At 36.2% G+C, this 13,093-nt stretch overlaps 2 non-coding genes across 2 annotated transcripts; both read left to right on the top strand.

Moving 5' to 3' along the window:
* Positions 1-428: 428 nt before the first annotated feature.
* Positions 429-501, top strand: TRNAV-CAC (transfer RNA valine (anticodon CAC)). Its single transcript has one exon. It is a non-coding gene; the product is annotated as a tRNA-Val (tRNA).
* Positions 502-695: 194 nt separating this feature from the next.
* TRNAV-CAC (transfer RNA valine (anticodon CAC)) lies at positions 696-768 on the top strand. Its single transcript has one exon. It is a non-coding gene; the product is annotated as a tRNA-Val (tRNA).
* The last annotated feature ends 12,325 nt before the right edge of the window (positions 769-13,093 follow it).

The following is a 13,093-nucleotide window of genomic DNA, read 5'->3' as shown; positions in this document are numbered from 1 at the left end:
AAATGATTTATTCACCTGTTTGTAGTCAATTAAACCACGTACAGTTTTGTGCAACTAATAAGAATTGTCTTTCTAGTAATAATTATTGTCTTTCTAATTCTACAGGGCCGGTAGGCCCTTGTAGATATGACTTGATACCGTTTTGTAACGTTAAAGAAAAATTCACATGCTTTTGCTAAATTTCCTATGGAGATTAACATGGGTTTTTCGTGATTTTTCCCCACCGATAACTTAAAAACTACAGCGAAGATACTTTTCGGAATTATCTTAAATTAACAATTAAGTATTCAGGGTGTGCTATCAGCCAGTTAGATCAAAACAATTAAGTCTAAGTATGTTAATTTTAGTTAATTACAGAAGTACGGCTTTGACCATCGTGATTGGACATAATAATTAGCTAGATCTCTTGGAAAACTCTGTATTACTACGTATCTGTAGTGCGGTGGTTATCACGTCCGCTTCACACGCGGAAGGTCCCAGGTTCGAGCCCTGGTAGATACATGTATTGACCATTATGATTGGACATAAGAATTAGCTAGATCTCTTGGAAAACTCAGTGCTACCACGTATCTATGGTGCTGTGGTTATCTCGTCCGCTTCACACGCGGAAGGTCCCAGGTTCGAGCCCAGGTAGATACACGTTTTAACCATCGTGATTAATTAGCTAGATCTCTTGGAAAACTCAGTATAATCACGTATCTATGGTGTAGTGGTTATCACGTCCGCTTCACACGCGGAAAGTCCCAGGTTCGAGCCCAGGTAGATACACGTTTTAACCATCGTGATTAATTAGCTAGATCTCTTGGAAAACTTAGACTTACCACGTGTCTTTGGTGTAGTGGCTATAATAAATATTTAACAATTATTTCACTTCACTTGGTTTAATAATCTGACATAGGTAGCGTACTTTTTCCCTACTTTTATAACCATTAAACTAAGTAATATTAGAAGTTCAACAGATTGTCTAAAAAAGATGTTAAAAGCCACTGTAAATAGTGCATTAATGCCTAATATTTCCTTAATACTTGAAAAAAATATTAGTAAATGTCGTGAATTGATCATAGAAATGGGGTTAAAGTACACCCTAAATGATGTCATTTTGGCACTGGAAAAAACAGCATATATGGTGTTTGAATGCACCATTATATTTTAGAGTGCAAATGTATGACGGTAAAGCAAACATAATTATTCTAATTTTTACCTCTCCGAGAGACGGGTGTCACGGAGAGGTTCCAATTTCGACGTGTCTGTGTGTCTGTCAGTCTGTCTGTGTGCCTGTCTGTCCGTTGTTACACCCACGTGACCGCGTTCGCAGTTTGCAAATCGGAGCAAACGTGTATTTAATTTCCAGACCGCATTTACACTCCCGGAAATTGTATTCCACTTACAGACTCCATTGCCTGTCTAACAACTCTGTTCATTTGTCCACCCCACATGGACACCAGTCTGAACTTACTAGCTTCTAAACACCACCATCTTCTCGTCTTTCGCCCATTCCACATGGACACCAGTCTGAACTTACTAGCTTCTAAACACCACCATCTTCTAGTCTTTCGCCCATTCCATATGGACACCAGTCTGAGCTTACTAGCTTCTAAACACCACCATCTTCTAGTCTTTCGCCCATTCCACATGGACACCAGTCTGTACTTACTGGCTTCTAAACACCACCACCTTCTCGTCTCTGTCCATTGCACATGGACACCAGTCTGTACACCTGGCTTCTAACACCACCATCTTCTGGTCTTTGTTTTTGTCCAACCCACATGGACACCAGTCTGTACACCTGGCTTCTAACATCACCATCTTCTGGTCTTTGTTTTTGTCCATCCCACATGGAAACCAGTCTGTACACCTGGCTTCTAACACCACCATCTTCTGGTCTTTGTTTTTGTCCACCCCACATGGACACCAGTCTGTACACCTGCCTCCTAACACCACCATTATCCTTAAGGTTAAGACATACGCGGCGATCGGCTAGGGTTACGAGAAACGTCTAGCGTTCCAATGGAGGGGTCTTCCTCCAAGGTTCACGCAATTGCGATGTTCTTATCTACTGCTGCGATTCGAATCCTTTATATACTACCTATTTGAGTAAGGCGAAACAACAGTCATATTCATCAATTCAAACGTCAATATTAGTCAAGTCTCTCAAGGTTGTTTAATTATTCTTTTTCAAAACGATGTAACGCTCAAAAAGGCGAACAACTAACGAAGAAAATATTAAATATTAATTATATTTATTTTAATATTTAAGATAATCTCTTTTCTCAATTCAAAATAAATACGGAAAGAGTTAAAAAGCAGTCTATTTTTTGTCTGTGTGTGTCTGTCCGTTGTCACACTAGTGCGCCGAGTTACCAATTCGCTTTGTTTTGATGTGTTAAGAAATCCTACAGAACCTTAACATTCACTTTTTCCATAATATAAAGTGAATATGTGGAAATCTTTTTCGCAATAGCCCTTTTCGCATGTCGGAGGGTAAAAGTGGGGGAAAATGCGAGGCGCATGCGTGTTAGTAACAACGTGGATAAAATAGCAGACTACGTTCTTAGCCTCCGCGTATTTCCTCATTATTTTAGAGGCATCAGCTTTGCCATTAAATCTGATCATTTTCGATACATTTTCTTGATTTTTTTCTTAGAGATTTGGAAAAAAGTGTAATAAAATTCATTTAAGCCAGTGGTTTTTTAGTTAGTTCAATTTTGTAGCATTGTTCAATTATTTTTTTTCATATGATTGCTGTGTTGTGATAGTGGGTTGGATTCAAGAATCAGTCGTATAAAGTAAAGAGGGATGGTAAAACAGTGGAAATGATATTTCACAGAATTATTGTGAAAAGGAGAAAGAGTTATAAATCGAAAATGTTGGAACTCCAAAGACGGGGATATGTAACATGCATTTCGTTAGTGTGTATCGGACCCTGGTCGGGAATCGGCGGCCCTCGCGGGGAAAGCGCACTTTTTTTGTGGGGTTGCTCTCGTGGTTTTGCCCGGCCCTGCTTGGATACCGACATTATTTATGAAGCCGACACTAAGCCTTGGTTATAAAGGGAAATATTTTCGATATTATCATTTTTTAAAGCTTCAATGTGCATGTGTTTTCTCCAGTAGGATTTAAATATAATTCCCATATTTTTACAAACTTATTTATGATCCAATATTTTTAGTTTATCATAGTTTAGATTCAAATTTACTCCCTTATCTACAATCCCAGCAATTTCTCCGTAGGCCGATGGCGTCGTCTGCTAATTTATCCACGACAAGCGCATGCGCGCATAAATTTGCGAAAAGGTCTATTACGATGCATTTAGTACTTTTGTAGCTTTAAAGCTCTGTTTCATTTTGATATTAAAAGGTTGTTTTTTAATATTATTATTTGAAATGGCTGTTTATATATTACTTAAGCTATACTACATCTGTATATAGAATAATCCTTGGTTTAGTTATTTCAAGAAGAAAGCTAAGGCCTGGATTCTGTCGGGTAAATCAAGTTTGATCCGCAACAGGCTTAGTGAACCAAAGAGAAAATAATTGAGACCTGAGGTGGAGTAACTTTGGGTTTTGATTATCGTGTCTGTAATGAAGGGACATTAACGGTTCAGAGTGAGCTGAAAGTTAAATACACGTTTAAATAATCAGATTTAGATTTTATAATAGAAGAAAGCATCATGGTAGCAATTAGATCAGTGAAAGGGCTAATCGTTATCGGGTTAGTGGTATGCATCAGAGAATAAAATTTAACATAGAACTTATATATTCTTTGTAAATAATGATTTGAAACCTAGGATTAGCGGATGATTATATATTTTGACAATGTAGAGAAAACTATTCAATGGCTTAAGGCTCGTTAGACAAAACAAAGCGAAAAAATGTTGCTCTAGTATTTCGATATTGAGTCGTATACTAGTCTTTTCCCCGACTCAGAGGTAATATTTTGGTTTTCCCAACTTGTAATTACATTAAGACTGAAGTGACAGATATTATATAAAAACGTCTTGGTTTGGACCAAGGCCGAAAAAACAAACGATATGTGTGAGGTTTATCAATTGACTGAAGTTTCAGATAGTTATTTTTATCCACTCAGTCCTTAATCAATATTTAATTCAATCAACTGATTTTACTGTTAATCGATCTAGTCCCTCTAAATTAATTGAAAAAATTACGTTTCTACGCTTTTTCAAGAACAATTACATTTTCCGAAAACATTTTATCATGAAATTAATTATTTTGAAGGGATTTCGTGTCGATGCACACTAACTTGTGAGCACCTTGACCGACATAGTTTTAATTGTCGCTGGCTTGACAAATTATCAAGTTTGCACCAAAAGAAGTTTATATCTGTTTTAAGTTGTTGATAAGACTGTCGTTTACAGTGAATGTCGTCTAATTAAGACAAAGCAACAAAGTTTATCCTGTGTGGTAAAGGGTAAAGATCACATATACCGAAATACTTCTCAGTACTTGTTATATTCATTTCCCGCAGAAATAATATGGTTAAACACATCATTCATTACTAGTTATGCCAAGAAGGTCACATTAACTCCGACACCCCTTCCCTTCCTCAATTTTCCCAATATATGGCATTTTATAATCACCAGTGGTTTCAGTGTATGGGTCACCTGAGCCGTTGCAACACACTCAGATAATATTACCATAGACTGAGTTATGACCAAGAAATTCTTAAGTACGGAAATGGAAGTTCCAGTGCAACTTTACCACCATACAGGAGAAAATAGAAATATAGCATTTCGATATACGAAATTAAATGTATAAATTCGCGCAACACCCTTGTTTGGCATCCACGATTAAATATTTACATTTACCATTCGAGTTATGCCAAAGTTCGCTTTCTCTTTTTAGACATCCAGTAGAACATTTCAAATATTCCATACTGGATCCTCAACACGTACTCCCTTTAAAATAATTAATTTCATGATAAAATGTTTTCGGAAAATGTAATTGTTCTTGAAAAAGCGTAGATATGTAATTTTTTCAATTAATTTAGAGGGAATAGATCGATTAACAGTAAAATCAGTTGATTGAATTAAATATTGATTAAGGACTGAGTGGATAAAAATAACTAGAAAAAAATTTCAATATCTGAACTTCAGCCAATTGATAAACCTCACACATATCGTTTGTTTTTTCGGCCTCGGTCCAAACCAAGACGTTTTTATATAATAATATATGTCTTACTAATAATAATTATAGTCTTTCGAGTAATATTTATTGTCTTTCTAATAACAGTTATTGGTCTTTGTAATAATAGTTTTGGTCTTTGTAAAAATAATTTTTGTCTTTCAAATAATAGTTTTTCCTTTCAATTTTAATTAAAGTATATTGTCTCTCTAATAATCATTGAAGTATATTGTCTCACTAATAATCATTGAAGTATATTGTCTCTCTAATTATATTTAAAGTATATTGTCTCTCTAATTATATTTAAAGTATATTGTCTCTCTAATAATCATTGAAGTATATTGTCTCTCTAATAATCATTGAAGTATTATGTCTCTCTAATAATAGTTAGAGAATGTATCTCTAATAATGAAGTATATTGTCTCTCTAATAATATTTAAAGTACATTGTTTCAGTAGTAATAATTAAAGTTTATTTTCTTTCTAATAATCATTGAAGTATATTGTCTCTCTAATAATCACTGAAGTATATTGTCTCTCTAATAATCATTTAAGTATATTGTCTCTCTAATAATCATTTAAGTATATTGTCTCTCTAATAATCATTTAAGTATATTGTCTCTCTAGTAATCATTTAAGTATATTGTCTCTCTAATAATCATTTAAGTATATTGTCTCTCTAATAATCATTTAAGTATATTGTCTCTCTAATAATCATTTAAGTATATTGTCTCTCTAATAATCATTTAAGTATATTGTCTCTCTAATAATCATTGAAGTATATTTTCTCTCTAATAATCATTGAAGTATATTGTCTCTCTAATAATCATAGTGTTGAGACGCCTCAACCCCATCCAAAGCCCTCAAACAGTTTTCAAATTTATCTTCCCTAGTAAGTTATTGTGTACGTATTATTCTGGAATTCGTGGACTAGATTGAACATCTCTACATTTCAAAATTGGGAAAGGAATTCGCGTAGATTTTCTTCTTCACTCCATAAATGTCTTCGTAAATATTTCTAGCTGCAGGTTCCAGTGCAGTACCGTGCTTTGTAGCTTTGTTTCCTTGGAATTTTGAAAATACGTGACTTCAAACCCATCCAAGCCTGTGCAGACTGGGTCTGCCACTATCACTAAGCTCAAAGCAATAACTAACTAGTCGCCTCAACGTTCCCTTGCTCTCCAAAGGCTAACAGTACACACTCTCTGAAGAAGCTGGTATAATGACTGCTCATTGTATTCGACTTAAACCTAAAAACACTGTGGCCGACCATTCCTCTTTTTACGTTAATTGTACTGATGCTAATGAGTTTGAAAAACGTTCTGATCTGGCCATTACATTGCAAAATCACTGACTTCCACGGTGTTCTTCCGGATACTCACAAACATAGCTCTGGATTAAGTGATACTACCGATCAAACTTATGAATAATATTATGACAGAGTTTGCCATTGCTTACCAAAATGTTCGCGGTCTTCATACAAAATCTGATGGGTTTTTCAGAGAAATTGTTATCATGGACTTGGACATAATTTGTATCACAGAAACGTGGTTGAATAATTCACATTTTTCAAGTGATTATTTTCCGTCCCAATACACGATACATCTTGCCGATCGCCTTGACCCTCAACTTTAAAAATGTTCGAGGAGGGGCTCCCTGATTGCTATAAAGAATTCTATTGTTTGCCTTCGGAGGCATGCCCTTGAGGCTACTTCTGAAAGTGTGTTTGTAGATATTAAACTTGATTCCCGTCGTTCCCTTATTCCGGGCACTACCTATCTTACCCCCAGTATTTCTAACTTGGAGTACAAAGAGTATAATAACCGATTAGAATCTTTCATAGACTCCTCCTTGACAAATGTAATTTTACTCGGTGATTTTAATCTACCGGGAGTTGATTGGAACCTTTATGGCTGTCAGGGCTGTTCCTCCCTTATCCAAGCTAAAGCTACTCCCATTATGGATTTGTGTTTTGCTCTTAATTTGAACCAGGTTAACCTTACTCCTAGCACAGTTAATTTTTTAGACCTTTGCCTAACTAATACAAATGGACTAGTTATTGAGCCCCTAGTTGTTGCTATTGATAAGTATCACCCACCGACACCGTTAACTATGACTTTTTCTGTTAACCTTGGCTCTGTGACTCCGCCTCAGGGACCTGCTTACGTTTACATTCAAGGGGACTACATTCTCCTCTATACCACATGATTGGTCTGATGTTCCCGCTTCTACTTATGTTGATTATTGTGCTGAATTAATTACCAACCGTCTTGTTACAGCTATGAACTTGGGGGAATTCCTAAGAAACTTAAGCGCGGCAATAGGAAATTTCCCAATTGGTATTCACAAGATCTTAGAATGGCACTGAAACTAAAACGTTACTATTTTAAGAAAAAAAAACCAGTGCTTTGTCTGATGCCACAGAATTTCGTAGACTTCAAGCTACAGCTAGGCGGCGCCTTCTCGCGCGTGATCATACTGCTATGGTTACGGCCACGTGCCAGTACGCACTTTCTGATCCTAAAATACTTTTGAGATATATCAAGGGCAACCTCGGGGTAAGGTTTGACACCATTGCTTTAAAGCGGGGACAACCTTTGGTGACTGATCCTTGCGAACTTTTCAGGGCCCACTTTTCGTTTATTGCTGTCGATAACACTGACCGTACTGGGACATAGACTTTTGACGCCTCTAGCTAATCACCCTTACTCTAATCAGGTTATAACACAAGCGGACATTCGTCGGGCTATTGTTAAACTCCCTGCTAAGTTCTCCACAGCGGTCGATGGTGTCCCTGCTTTTATTATCAAGGGCTGTGGGGATCTCCTACTATCTCTGTTAGAACACGTTTTTAATTTGTCTCTTTCTACCGGAATATTCCCTTCCATTCGGAAACAGGCTGTTGTTGTACCGGTTTTCAAATCTGGTTCCGAGTGCGACTCAAAAAACTACCAACCGATCTCCCTGTTGTGTGCGTTTGCTAAGGTTTTTAATATTGTTATGCATGTCCATGTCCAGCGTTGGTTTACCATGTTTCCTAATGATTGCCAGCATGGTTTTTCCCCAAACGAAAGTGTAGATACTAATCATGCTGCTTTCATGGACATCGTTGCCCCTGTGGTTGAGACCCGTGGTCAGGTCGATATGATTTACTTAGACCTAGCCAAAGCGTTTAACAGAGTTCCCATAAATTTTTACGCGATAAATTATTTACATTTGGAATTCATGGTAAACTACTTGATTGGATTTGTAGTTATTTGCATAGTCGTACCAATGTTGTCAAGTGCAAAGATACGCTTACCTCTGTGTCATATCCTGTACATTGTGGGGTCCCACAGGGTTCATCCCTGGGGTCTCTTCTTTTTAACATTTATCTATATGACCTTCAATACGCAGTTCGTCATTCCAATCTGCTTCAGTTTGCCGATGATAATAAACTTATTAAAGTGATTGATTCCATTCAGAATAGGTTGTTTCTACAAAGTAACATTGAGGCTGTGTCCCTATGGTGTAATCGCAATAACATACCTATTAATCCGTTAAAATCAATTCATATCTCATACACTCGCCGCATTAGTAGAACTATTACCACTTCTTACGTTATAGACCACTCCGTTATACCCACTTCAACTACGACCAAGGATCTTGGCGTCATTTTTGATTCCCGCCTACTTTTTTCGAATCATGTCAATAATTGTGTTAGTAGATGCAGGCGCACTCTCGCGATATCTCTTAAACTTACACGAAAGATACACTCATTAATACATTTCAGAATCTTGTACCTCAGTCTTGTAAGATCTCGTGCCGTTTTTGGATGGGTTGCTTGGGGTGGTGTTAGTGCCCACCACTTTGATAAGATTGAACGTATTCAAAGGAAATTTGTTGAATATTGCCACACGTATTTTATACCTAAAGCTCGCTATGACTATTTATTCTTACTTGAAATTCTATCCCTTCCTACTATGCGCTGTCTTTTAGATCTTAATGAAGTAAAATTTGTCTATAAACTTATCCACAACTTTGTATACTTACCTGCCCTTTTAGGAAAATTAAACTTTCAGGTCTATCAGACATCGCGACACCGCTCGGCTTTTTATATTGCGGATAATAGTTTACACCCCCTCGTTAGGATGCAAAACACATGTAATAAATTCAATGAAACTTTTGATATTTTTTCCATTAAATATAGGGAACTGAAATTTGAATTGTTTAATAAAAAATGCACAAGAAACTTGAAAATAGTTCAGGAAATGGTTGCAAGCATGGTTTTCCTGACCCAACTGAGGATGAAATGGTAATTAAATTGGTTTTAGCAATTGTATACTTTCCTTAGACGCTGATTCATAGCTTTCTCTTTTTGTAGATGAACATAGGAGATGGGGTTTTCGTGAAGACAACCGATGTTACCCAAGCCGAGCTTTCTTCTAACGGAAATGGGCGGTTTTTTGCCAGAAATCTTTTACTGAAGGTATTTACTGAATTGGAAATTGCCAACACGTCTCTTACTGGAAAACAATCAAATGCCTACAAGCACATTCCCCCTAAAAGACAATTGGACCAGAAGCGAGTCATCACAGTACTAGGTATATTTTCATAAACACTTTTGCATGTATATTTATTTAAGAGTTGATTTTTCTAACATTAACTACACGTACCACTTGTAACCGATTCGCTTAAAAAGCTGTCCGCTACACACTTTTCAAGCATAAAAATGTTCTGATTTATCAAACAGTGAAAGGTACTAATGATTAGTAACCTTCATATCTGCGTTCATTTAAAAATTCTTATTCTAATACATGTATTTAGATAATTTTAGGGTTTGCAGGCAGAAAATTTCCGGATGTGCCAAAAGCTTCCTTAAAGCAGACAATTAGTGATAAATAAAAGAAATTAATGACTTGGAAAACCGCGAGGAGAAGGGCAAAAAGTAAAGAAGTTCCAGCTACGGATGAAGGAAATGAAAATAATTAGATTATACCTATATTAAGTGGGGTCAGTGGTATCAGGGAGCACTTTATTAATTAGGGTTTTTGGAAAAAATAGACGGTGGGACCAGTTTATAAATTCGGGGTTCCTTTTAAGAATTTTTCTAGCTCAACACATTTTCTACCAATTCTACTCCTAGGTAGTTAGTTCTCCTTGGCTACAACTTCCCTACAAAAGTTTTGTATTCTATTGACTATTGATCTTGTCTAGCGTCTATACTCTAGAATGAGTCTCTTGTAGTCGACAGCCTAGACGATAGTCAGTACTAGTTGTCAGTAGTTGCATTAGGCAGTAGTGTATGGTCACATTACAGGATTTTGATCTGGCTTACTGATAGCGAGAAAAGATATTGCCACCGAATTTATGTAAAATGCAATAAGGAATAAGGATAGTTCAGAAAAGGATTAAGAACTTCAAATATCATTAGACATGTTGATTAATATTTAGTGGCAACTAGTTGAAAAATTGTGATAAGAAATAAAAGTTAACTGTTATGGATTGTTATATGCTACTTTTTCCTTCAGTAAAAAATTCAAATTCAATTAGAATTTTCAGCTTCTTTACTTTTGTGTCTTTACGTGCTTTTTATTCTCACCATTTTAGAAATTTAATTTATAGTGGGACCGGTAAAATAATAATTAATGCGAGGGTCACTGGTCCCAAGGACCACCACCACATCCGCGACACCAATTCGCCGCAACCCACTCCGAAACAGACGAGCGCCTGAAAGGCTCAACCTATGAGACAGCAGCTAAACCAAGTTTTCACCATAATAACAATAACCTCATGAAGGACAGTATAAATAATGAGTTTAAACAAACTTTTCACCATAATAACAATAACCTCATAAAGGACAGTATAAATAATGACTTTAAACAAACTTTTCACCACAATAACAATAACCTCATAAAGGACAGTATAAAATAGTGACTTAAACAAAGTTAAATCTGAATTACAATCTACCTCATTAAGCTCAACCAAACTGTTACAAATGCATAGCGCAATATTACAAGTTGCCAAGGATCTTCGAATTTTATTGTTAAACCCTCACATTATCTTAAGACTCATACAGTCACTGGGTTTTAATCTCACGGGAGAGTATTGCTATATTCGTAATTCCCGCCTATTCCAAACACAACCTAGATGGCGCCCCATCCTCAGATATCGATTGATTGTAACCCCCATTTTCTAAGCATGAGATATACATCGTTTACCAGGCAAATTCAAGGGGGGCTGCCATTGCGTCTTAGTAGTTTTTGATACCGCCATCTAGCGTCGAAGTAAAGCGTAAAATTCGGTATTTTTGTCTCTTTAAACGTCGGTGTTTAAAGCCATCTAGCGTTCAAAAGCAGGAAGAACCATCGTCAGAAATCCTTTGGCTCGGTGAATCCGAAGATTTGAACATATTTTTTAATTCTCATTGGTAATTAGTAAGTTTTGAAAAATAAAAATGGCAAGCTGGGGTAGAACATGTTCCGTTCTTGGCTGTAAAAGTAGTGATAGGGATTTAAGGGAGTGGAGATCGTGGGTTTGCAAACTTCATTCGGGACCTGACAAAGGGTTAACTCTGTGTCATAAATATTGTTGTTGTCCGCGGCCATTTTTAAAATACGGAATAAAATCAAAGTACAGAATTCGCTCACTAGATGGCGATTACCAAAAACTACTCACATTTTAAAAATGGGAGGTAACCTCGTGCATCGCGTATAGGAGAGAACACTCCTCACTTCTTTATCCGCACTCAAGCGGCATCCTTGCCACCCAATGTAACGAATGACCATAAGCATATGGTAGAATAAATCTTGGATATTGATTAGTATATCTAGCCTAATTAATCCACCAAGACTTGAACACTACAGTTAATTACTTATTTAATTAAACTGTAAAACAAATTCTTACTAGATTGGTTTTATTCATAATCGGAATGCTATTTTATAAACAATGGAAAAAAACCTGAAAATTATAAATTTGTCGGGGTCAATGAATATAGTAATACTAATTCTAGTCACTAGAGGGCGCGCAAAAGTGTAATCTGGCCGGGGCCATCTTGTTTTGTTTAATGACTGATTTCAAATTTTCATTTTCTTGTTTCATTTTTATGAGGCCTAGGTCCACTTGCTCCATTTCTTCTTTCAGTGTTATTTTATGTTTTTCCATTTTCTACAGGGTAATAATAACCAGGAACGATTAATAACAAACATTGATAATGTTGTATTTTTATCCGACATTTAGTTATTTATTTGCAGGCCCATTTTTAGAAATACTAAGAATTACTTGGAATTTTTTTTCTTTAACATGTAATTTTTCTTCTAAATCCAACAAGCCTTCATGAAGGTTGTGTTCCGTTGCTTCTTTCGTTTGTTTTTGTGCCACTTCTTCGACTGGCGTATCTGAAGCGTAAAAATAATTAAAACCAACTTGCCGATAGTTAATGCCTGTGTTATTGTTAAAAAACTAAATAGGTCATTTGCGCTTATATATAGTTTTCATACATAGAGGCCAGGTTACTTGTAGCTTAGTAAACGCCAAGTAGTAGCCCGGCCTCCTCGCGCAAATTGTACGAATCCTTTAAGTCTGAGATTTGTTGTTCCAGGCATTATTTTACAAAAACTTTGTTGTATACGTAATTTTTCGTAAGTTAACATCATGAATTAATTGATCAACCCCCTCTGATCTCATTGACGTTTGCACGAAAATCGTTTTACATGACACAAAATTTATCTTACCTTCATTCAAACAGTCCAAAGAAGGATCATCTTCGTTTTCAGCGTATGGGTAGCTCTCCAATAGCTCTTGAGGCAGGCAAATTTTTTTTTCCAAATTGGAAATAGTTCAATTATATTTTTGTAGGCTTCTACGATTTCTGGTTTTAGCTGTTCCACTAGCGATGTCGTATAGCCATACTTTGCGACTTCACATCCAAAATAAAAACGTTTAAATGAAACTAAGCGAATTAGTCTATGGAAA

The sequence above is a fragment of the Phalangium opilio genome, unplaced genomic scaffold, assembly GCF_054372755.1.
Source record: "Phalangium opilio isolate 3A_F unplaced genomic scaffold, DU_Popi_V2 ptg000043l_1, whole genome shotgun sequence".
Taxonomy (NCBI): domain Eukaryota; kingdom Metazoa; phylum Arthropoda; class Arachnida; order Opiliones; family Phalangiidae; genus Phalangium; species Phalangium opilio.
The sequence above is the reverse complement of the archived record's forward strand: the minus strand, read 5'-3'. Positions and strand labels throughout refer to the sequence as shown.